Consider the following 10,886-nt stretch of genomic DNA (forward strand, 5'->3'; position numbering starts at 1 on the left):
GTTTCCACATCCACATTATCGTTGATAGACCTCCACCAAAATAAAGCTGACCCCTCCAACTGGTGAGAAGCCAACTCTTGCTTCTGTACCTCAGTGAGTTGCATCTTAGCAAACACGGACTCACACATAGTAACCCATTTCTCAGCATCAATGGCCCCTTTCTCTCCCTTGAACTTCTGGCCTCCTAAAGTTGCAAAATCCTTGTTTCTCCTAGCAAAAGGATCCCCTAGATTAGCATGTTGACCCCTCTGAATAGTTTGCACCAACTGAGTTAATATTGTTCCTAAATCAGCAGATATAGTATTACTTCCAGTACCAGTAACGTCAGTGTCATCTCCAGCCATCACCTTAAAACAAAACGAACTTCTATTAGTACTCCAAACATCTTAAACTCAAACACACCCAACCACCACATTCCGAGGATCACCAAGACCTTCCAAATCTAGGCTAACATAAGCTCCGATACCAAAATGTCACAGCCTGAATTTCTAAACAATTAAAAAATGAATATTTGAAATATAAATATCTCAAACATCACTCGGTTCAATTGTCTAAAAACCCAGGCTATGACGGGGTGGATACAACACATGTCAAAACCTAAAACCCACATCATAAAGAATCTTAACAACAAAAATAATCTCCAAAATTCTCTTTATTACTTTCTAAAAACTATCTTCCGTCCCAATAAAATATCAAACCACTCTAAGAATAACAGGTCTTCAACATCGTATTTTCATGTCATATGAAAAGAAAACTACGTTATTACATACTTCCAAAAGATCAGACCTAATAAAAATAAACTCCCAGACTGATCCAGATCATATCCAAATCAAACGCCGCGGTTCCACTGCTTTCCACCTATGTTCCCAAGAACACACCCACGTTGCCAAAACAAAGCAAACATGGGTCAACAAAAATGGAATTTGCTGGTATGAGTAGACTAACCACATAAAACCATTATCATACTTTAATTATTTAAACAATCACTTTATATTATCCCATAACTTAATCATTCACAGCTTGGAAGACAGGTAGTTTCGTCATCTCAACCGGCATAATTTCTTCCCAAGCAAGACTTCCATTATATAACTCATTATAATAACTCGTTTTAATATCTAAACCATTGAATTAAAACTTATCGATATCATTTCTTTGTATAAGGGTAGGACCCGGCGTCCTCGCACAAAATGTTATTAAGTCCTACCCTCCCCTTGAAAAGAAAGTTATAACTTCTATATAACATATGTAGATATCCTATATGTATTCAAAAGTAAGCCCAAACACACTCGCATAATCAAATTAATACCACTAACCCGCAAGGCGAATACCTTAGTTCCTCTCTAGGGCAGTCCAAACAATCTGGTCATTCATGGCACATTCAATGAATACCCGGGTCATTCATGGCACATTCAATGAATACCCATATATAAAGCTAACGGGCCATTTATGGCACATTCAATAAATGCCCACCTAACATATGACATAATCAGTCATAAAACTCAAATCCAAAACTTGAGGCGTGGAGAGTTCTAAAAGAGTGCGGTAAATTTGTTTACGCATTATTGAACTTTATTGCATATATTATTTTAGAGAACGGAGGAGTATCTTGATTCATGTATTTTTTATTTACACGTTATTAATTTCATGGATGTATAAGTGTCATAACGTTGTGTATAAAACTGAAATATCACATAGTATTTAATACACATACCCACGTATATATAAAGGTCTTAGCCTAAAGCCAAACATGCTAATAGCCCTAGACCTATCCTAATAGACCGAATAATAATCCGAGTTGAAAGTCAAAATGGGTCAACTGGTCAAAGTCAACTCTGGTCAACAGTCAACAGTCAACTCTAGTCAAAACCCCAAAGACTAAGGCCCAAAGGGTTTAGTCGTTCACAGGCCCAATCTAACATAACTTTAGCCCAAACTGAAATGTCAAAATTCAAAACACTTAAGCCCAGCCACTAAGTTCGGCCCAAGCCCAGGCCCAAACCAAAGAAATTTAGAAACTGGCCCAACACAACTTAAACTAAAAGAGCCCCAAACAAAACACCCTAAGGCCCAAATAACCAAACTAAGGTCCAAGGCCCAACAAAACAAACTTTTCGGCCCAAGGCCCAACTGACCAAACAGTGTCATCTTCTTCACCCCACCAGCCACCACCAGCTTGAATTCCAGCCACCACTCGTCCACCCATCAAACCGATTTTACTCCCCATAAGAAACCCAACAACATTAATGAAAACAAAAAGCCCAAATCATTCAATCTAAACATCACCAAAACTAGATCTGGAAGAAATTTCGGCCTCCATTAATGGCTTCTCCAAGCTCCACTCGACAGCACACACACACACAACCAATAACTACTCATCAAACTCCCAACCCACAACCAAAATAGTTCAAACAAATGTAATAGGATTTCGTTCATATCTGGGCGATTCTCTGGCCGCCATTAACGCACCTTCAGAGCTAGAACAGCTCCTCCACAACCGATTCTACACCCACATCATTCCCATATACCCCAACAGTTCGACCACCCATCTCTAAACTCCCGACAATCCACCAAAGCAAAACAACAAAAAAAACAAAAACGAATACTAGGGTTTTCGCTGCCACCATTGACGCTCTGTCGAAGCTCCCAACAGTTCTATCAGATGGATCGACATCCCCCAGGATCACAGTAAATATAATCCTAAAAGTTCAAATAACAAAACTGGACGATTTCTTGCTGCTGGACTTGCGTCGCCGCCATTGACGGCTTCTGAGTTCCAACAGTTCCAATACCGATTTCAGAGATTCAACATTTCAAATCAAATCTAAACATATCGACAGAACTAAAAATTATAAAAAAACTGGTCGGAAACACTCGACAGTAAAATACGTAAATATTAAACAGACGAAAATCATAGTTTTAGTAGTGGTGAGAGATAAACTCTACTCACCTGTAGTGCTCTCCGATTATCAACCAGCTACCAGGAAAAACCTTCCTTTCTTTCCTTCAGTAAAACTCCCATTTTTTTTCTAAAACCCTTGCTGTGTTTTTTTCCCAAAAACTCTACGTGAGAAAACTCCCCGAAAAACAAGGACAACACTTATCCATTTACCTACGGGCTTTTATCCGTATCTGATAGTTATCTATATTCAGTTTAACCTATTATTATTATTATTATTAGGAAAATAAAAGAATAAAACACGGGGTGTTATAGTGCTGGATATGGTGGTATATCTCATGAGGGGTCCACTACTACAGAATGACACATATACCACGGTCAATAAAAACGTTTATACTACGGTTCTTTCAAAAACCGTGGGAAATACTTATATACCACGGCGGAAATTTTTTTGGTCATTGGTTTACTAGTATATGCCACAGTTACATGAAAACCGTGGGATAAGTTGGGCCATATACCATGGTTAGTTTTTTTCAGCATGAGAGTACTCCACATCCCCACTACCTTAAACATAAGCGATTGGTATATAAATTTTCCACTTTCTACCGTGGTTTATGACTTTATGCCAAATAGTCAAATACGCGAAAAAAAAAAAAAACGCGGTTAATGGATTTAATCCATTGTCTATTAAATTGGGCCTCCAACTCGCAAGCCCAACCCGAAAAGCTTCTCATATTCAATTTTTGAGGAGGAAAAAAAAACACCTGCTTGAAAAAACTCAAAATCATTTCCTCTTCTCTCTCTTGAAAAAAGCGAGACCACACCTCAAAATCAAAAGCAATGCGAAAACCAAAAACTACCCCAACACGAGGAGGAGGATGAGGACCAACGAGTCCATTATTATTCTCAAACAACGACCAACTCGAACGTGCACATGCGCGTGCAGCAGCCATTCGTCGCAAATCCATTCTTGTCGTTTCTCCTCCTCCACTTCAATCTCAACCCGACCCTTTATGTTTCAAGTAAAGAGCAAATTACTGAACTTTTCACAAAGCTGTATTAAATTAGCAAGTGAGAATAAGATTAATCAGGAAGAATACTTGGGAGTTAAGGTTGATTGATCATATGTGTGAGATTATTAGAATTGATACTCAAGATGATAATGACGTAGAAACTAATTTCCAAAAGGTGCGCCCCACTCAAGTTTTTTTCTTTTATTAAATGTTGGGTCTTTTTTGATTGTTTTGTTTTGTTTTTGTGTGTAGGCAAGTTGTACATTGGAGGCTGGTGTTAAGATATATGCTTCGAGAGTTGATTCGGTGCATTCGGAAGCGTATAAGGTTCTTGGTGGGATTAATCGGGCGGGGCAAGATGATATACAAGGTATGATTGTTGTTGTTTAATATGGTTGACTGCATTAAGACAGCCATCCAAGAAGAGAGCTACTAGCTCTTGGGAACTACCTAGATACCTAGCTACTAGGAACGACTATAGCTACTAACTTCGAAGCTTGGGAGGCGAGACTCTTGTTCGATCTTTCCGGCAGATCTTTGCTTCCTCCTTCGCTTGGTCGAAATAAAGGATGATAATGGTACAGGATTTCAATCAGCTCACCAAATGTTTACCGCCGCTAATCGCCAATGTAATTTTCATGTTCCAATTATCTGCCGTTGTTGTTGGATTGCCGGATATCCTATAAGACCGACCTCTGAGACCACCACCCGACCGTTTGCTTGTGTGCTTGGACATACATAGCCAAACCGGGCGTCTACTGAAGTAAACCTTTCTAAATGCACCGCGCTTTCTTGTGTGGATGGAAAGCCCTCGATTAATGCCATGGCTAGAATAAGGCGACCGAAGGCGAATAATGCTATGGCAAAGCCTACAACTCTTTTATCTGTCTCCCACCCCATTCTTTCCCTAAGAAGAGGGGCCTCCGCCTACCCTAGCCCTCCCCGATTGTCTTATTGTTTGTTGGTCCCTACTCCCTCGGAGAAAGAAAAACGAAACCAATTCGCCGCCACCAAAGAGCGGAAGCTCCATCGAAAAAAATGTCCAAGATCTATGATGTTGGGCAGAAAAAAACTTCTTCATTAGGAAGGTCATCGAGGAGATAACAACGGGATCATCGACGGGGTTGTACGCTAACCAATCAGCAATGGCTTGCCCTTTAATAGCTTCGTTGGGGTAGACATACAATCTCAAACTCGACGGTTTAAGAAGCCATCGGCGGTTCTCCCGGATAACTATGGGCTGTGATAAAGAGACTTCAACGGATCGGCCTTCGTCGGCCAGATGAATCGTATTCCCCAACAAACATATAATGTATCAATTTCGAAGTTATGAAACACACCTTCTCAACCTTTGAATATCGTTGTTGTTACAGGCGGCAACATAATCCTACTAAGGTAATTTATGGGGCGTTCATGCCCCTCGTTATCCTCTGTGTGCCAAGAGAACGCTAAAGATGTATCGGTTGAAGAAAGATATAAGATCAACGGCCTCCCGGAAGGAAGTGGGATCGGCATAAGCAGATGGTAAGGGTCACTTACCCTTCCGGTAGGATGGGAAAGAGAGGTAGGTGGGGCTGGAAAGAAACCATAGGTATGACGGGGAGAATCTTTTCAGTTATAGACTAGGTCTGTTATGCCAAACAAACCGGCTGTGGTGACTCTGGAGCCGTTGCCCCCCTCGCGCAATAAACTTTGAGTTACAGTAGGCGGTCGTCGTCCGTCGATTATAAAGGGGTTGTGTCAAGAAAGGGCTTGCAAGCAAGTAGAGTCCGATAGTTAAGGGAAGAGTGAAGAGGCAAATAGCGTTAGGAGTCTATAGAAGCGAAAAAGCCCCAGCTCTACCATAGATTAGGCTCGTGAGTCGGACGAGTGAAGCTGCAAGAAGTCTACTCGTCGTTGAAGTCTTTCCGTCTGCGAGAATAGCCACCCACGCCGATTATCCGGACGAGGATTCGTGCCGTACTAAAACGCTTTGTTTTCAACATTCATGGCCATCGGTCGTCGTTCGAATTGGGAGAGTGGTGGTAACCCCCGCAGCTTCGCTAGAGCCGGGCGTCCAGCCCGAAAAATTGTCGGCCCACGAATGTGGTTCCGATCCTTCCGGTGATGCCAGAAGTCATTTCGATATACGATTTTATCTGGTTTCTATTTTATTTATTATCCCCGATCCGAAGTAACCTTTTCCTTTCCTTGGGCAATTACCTCCCAACAAGATTGATCCGTTTGGATCTTGGTCCATGATGACCTTTTATTGATTTTGACGATTGGATCTCTCTATGAATGGAAAAGGGGTGCTTCGGATCGGGAGTAACCACAGTGATAGGGCAAAAAAAGGGGAAGGACAAAGGAAAGAGTGATGCCTACATTAAAATATATATGCGATAATAAATCCTACAATGTTATATCTGTTCATTGTAATGATACTTTCGTTATTACGTACTTTTATATCACGATGGCCTGCAATATGTGGGCTTTATTTAGGGTCCTTGCTTTCAACCCAGCAATTAGGCGTGAGTATGCACTATGAGTTCGGATGGCTGGGGTACGGATCATCCCTATTCTGGTAAGGAAACCCCAACCCGGGCTCGAATATAAACAACGAAATAAAGATGGAAATAGGGGAGTTGGCTGATAAAGATGGGCCACCACGATTGCGTAATATCAATTTTCGGCCTCGTCATCAAAGCGGCTTCTAATTGCTCGGAAATTCTCAGCTATAAGGGGTGCTTCGGATCGGGAGTAACCACTAGTGATAGGGCAAAAAAGGGGAAAGAAAAGGAAAAAGAGCAGAGCGATGCCTACATTAAATCAATTGATTCGTCATGGTAGAGAAAAAACGGCGCGACGGACCGTGCTTTCGAGCCGGATCAATGTCCCCAGAAGCAAAGAATGCGCCAGCGTGTTCCAACGAGAACACCGAAAAACCTAATTCAGCTCCACGTAAGATAGCCAAAGCACGGTTGAGCAATCGACATGATATATTTGCTCACATTCCGGGCGAAGGTCATAATTAGCGCAGGAACATCCTATGGTGTTAATAAGAGGAGGTAGAGTGAAAGATTCGCGGTGTGAAATCCCATTGTATTCGAGGAGTCAAGGATTTGCTGGGAATTCGGATCGAAGAAGAGGCGGATCTAAATATGGTGCGGAAAAACCCAAATCGATATGAATGGAAGATGCCCCCGGAACTTGTTTTTCGGTCGGTCGAGGGAACAACCACAACGTTACGCCCCAAAATAGAACTATACGGAGCCCTTCCGAATTACCTATAGTATACTACACGAGCCAAGAAAGAGTGTAGTAGATAGACTCCATTAAGCCGTGGAGGTGAGTGGAGGAAGAATAAAAAGCTTTTCTAGTTCGCTTTTAAGTCCAATTCCGTTCCGTCGAGGTTCGGGCCGGGCCAGAATGAAAGAGTAGAAACCATTTCCCACACTTGACTGATTTGTCACTCTAGGGACTGAATAAGGTAGTTAGTTAGGACAGAGACCCACCCCTTGGAAGGGTTGGCTATTGATGGGCTTTTGATGACTGCCGAATCGCTTTTTTCGGCTACCCGCACCGAGCCTAGCCGTATCTTTGCTGCCGTAGTTTGCCCCTTTATCGGCAAGTTCCTATTGTCCTCAGCTAACGGGCGAAAAGAGTAGCCTTATGGCAACGGCGCGATAGAGTCCTCGTCTTCAAGCCGAACTACTAAAGCTGGCTACCGAGAACAACCGCCTGCCGAGTGAGCAACTAGTCTTGTCTCTTGTCCGAAAGCCCAAGGCCGAATGCGGCGATTGGATCAAGCCTTCCGGCGCCTCGCCTAACCTCATTTTACGATATGCCCATGCCTAGTGCTAGTCGTTGTTCCCGATTCGGATGTTTGCTTTCAAAGAAACGGATGGCTGATTTGCTATCGCTCTTGTCTCGATCAAGCATAAGGAACCAACCATTCGCTCATAAGCCTATTCGAGTCTTCGCTCTTGGCCGACGGTGGGCGATTGCTGGCGGTTCTGGCGACCCTCCCTCGCTTTCGGGAGTGCCTTCCTCCCCCGCCGTTCCACTCATCCAGATTAGAGACATTGACTATAAGTACTACTAACAAATTTTAACCGAAAAGCCCCCTAACCCCTAGAGAGGGAACATACGGGATAGTTTTTATATCACGAAAAGCCCGGTAGCCAAGGCGCTTCTTTCGAGGAATCCAAAAGGATATAATAATGAAAAGGCTACAACTCTATGGCATTACACTCTCTTCCTCTTTTAGGGGTTACTTGGCTATGCTTATTCCAAGAGGGAAAGGCCGTAATAAAGTAGGGCGATTCTTCTTCCTGCACAGTTTTGTTTCCACATTCAGTTCAGGCTTTAGTTCCTTCTTTGTCCACTAGTGCAGCTTCCAGCTCTATGTATGGTAGTCGCTTTAGTTGCTTGACTCGGTCTTCGAATCCCTTCGCCCGCTAGCTTTCGTCCGTGCCTGGCGGTTTAAGCCTTGGTCCAAAGACCTCTTTTCGATCCAAGAGCGCATGATAAGAAAGCTCTCGATCCGGTTAGCCAGTTAGTTAAAGAGACCGGGAAACTTCGATCGCAACTATGCCAAGCCCGATCTTGGTTCCAATGCTGCGAGAGCGGGTTATGGGTAAAAACTAGGTATTGGTCCCGGTGCTGCGAGAGGCAGTGTTCTTGATCGAACTAATCTACTTTAGGGATTCACCTAGCAGCCCTTAATAGTTATGGTAAACCAACTAGCTATGTTGCTTCCATAGCATCTGTACTTGGGTATACAACTCTTGGTACTCACACAACACTCTTTCATTTTATTTGGTAGGGGGCTGCCCGGATTCCATTGCTACCTCCCTTTATACGCTCTAAAAAGGAGAAGTCACTCGATCTTCTCTTCTAAAGTATCCGCTGGCTGCCACCCAAAAAAGAAGCTTGACGGTATGACGAGATCAAATGCTTGGGGATCAACCGGAGCACCCTTATAGCTTTTTTAGAAAGAGTTTCAAGGTGAAGAAGCACGGACGGAACGGAATGAATCAAAAGCGAAAAGAGTAAAAATGGAATTTCTACTAGCTACAACGTATTCGAATGGAATTGATCCCATAAAGGACTACCACAAGCCTGATGCATGAATGAGAGTGGATTGATTCTAGTTGAGGAAATACATGTGCAAACACTACTGGAGACCGGCCTTTCAACAATGTGTCTTTGGTCTATTGATTACCCATGGGATTCCTCGAAACCGCTCTCGTTTTTGGATTTCACTTCCCTTGCTTCGATACCTGTCTCCGGCTTTACTTGTTTAAAAAAAAAGTAAATCAATAACCTTTAATTAATGGATTTTTCAATGCAAATTGCCTTCTTTTTACCCCAACCCACCCTTTAAAGCCAGTAAAAAAAAGCGTTCGATTTTAAAAGGGATTATGACCCAAATTTGGTTATTGCATTTATTGCAACAAAGAAGCCTCCTTTGCTTTAATACTTAGGAGAGAAAAATGATTTGTTATATGGTTTGTTATATGTGATTTATGGTTTGTACAAGTTGTTTAATATGGTTTGTTATATGTGATTTATGGTCAGTAATACATCTTGATATACCTGTTCATAATATTGGATTTGTACAAGTGGTTCTACTAGCATGGTACTGTGTTATGCCTGAAGCAAAGAATCATAGCCAGCCGGCAAGCTTATAGAATTGCCCATACTCTTTATTATAATTCTCCCCATTTTGTTCTATGTTTCTTTCTTGATTGGATTAGTATGGCCTGGATTGTATTGGTTCTTTGTAGAATCCTGCATGCATCTTTATGGCATTTATGTTGGCCCTCTTCCTGGGCTAAGAAGAGATAGTGTTGCATTATATTGGTCACCAATCTTCCAAGGATTTATTCTGAGTAAATCATAGCAATTTAGAACACATCAGTTGCTCAACACCATTATATCTCCAGTGCCCTTTACCATTGTTTATCTTTAGAAGTATGTATTCTCCACACCAAGTCCCGGGTATCTTTCTGTAGAGAGTAGGTATCGGCCAACTTTGACTTGTATTTCTTAGACTCATCGTGGAGCTGTCGCCTGATTCTTGTGTTTCAGATTAGTTTTTCTTGCTCGTCTAACCTAGTGAGGATTCCTTTACGCCACTAGCACATGTTGTGTTGTACTGATTGGTTTCTTTTGTTTGTTTGTTTTTTAACTTCTTGTTTTTGTGGTTGATTTCCATTAATAGGATACTAACTTATTGTTTCCGGAAAAAAAAAAAAAAAAACTCGCGAATTATTTTTTGAAGACACTCTAGACATGCATCGTATTAACCATGTCGTTTGCGTGATTATTTTGTAACCATAGAAAAAAGAGTTGGGACCAGCTTTCAATGAAAAAAATCGAAGGTCTTCAATATGGAAAAGAGCTTACTCAAGAAAATGAAAATACATTGAAGTTGCTACAGAAAGAGTGGCTGAAAAGATTGTAAGTTTTCTAATCGTTTATTATTTATGTTTTAATGTTAGACATGAATGCTAATTGTTGTGATTTGGACTTGCTAAATCCTTGTTTACTTCAAAAATTAATTGAAGGATGTGCTGACTAAGGAAGTGGAGGAGAGGAAGGTAGTTACTGAAGGAAGTAAGGACATCTTAACTCTAGCATTGGGCACACCTGAGCATCCAGGAAGTAAAAAGTGTGGGTATTACATAATTATGACATGGATTAGCGTTCACTTGTGAAAGACCGATATGGGGTATGAGATTGGTTTCAGGGCGCTGCAGCTACTTGATTTAACTGGCATTTGTCGAGATGGTTAAGTAGCCAGTGCCACGAATCAATATATCTTTAGTAGTTGGGTTGCGACTGAGGTTGAATGTATTAAATGGAAGTATATTAGCTAATTTTCAGGTTAGGACAGGTTGTAAAATTTATGAGATGTTAGAAATACAGGGGAAACTCTGTCGAATTTTTTTTTTTAGAACGCGATGTTAAGGGGGGGTTTTATATTCTAG

The sequence above is a fragment of the Coptis chinensis genome, chromosome 2, assembly GCF_015680905.1.
Source record: "Coptis chinensis isolate HL-2020 chromosome 2, ASM1568090v1, whole genome shotgun sequence".
NCBI lineage: Eukaryota > Viridiplantae > Streptophyta > Magnoliopsida > Ranunculales > Ranunculaceae > Coptis > Coptis chinensis.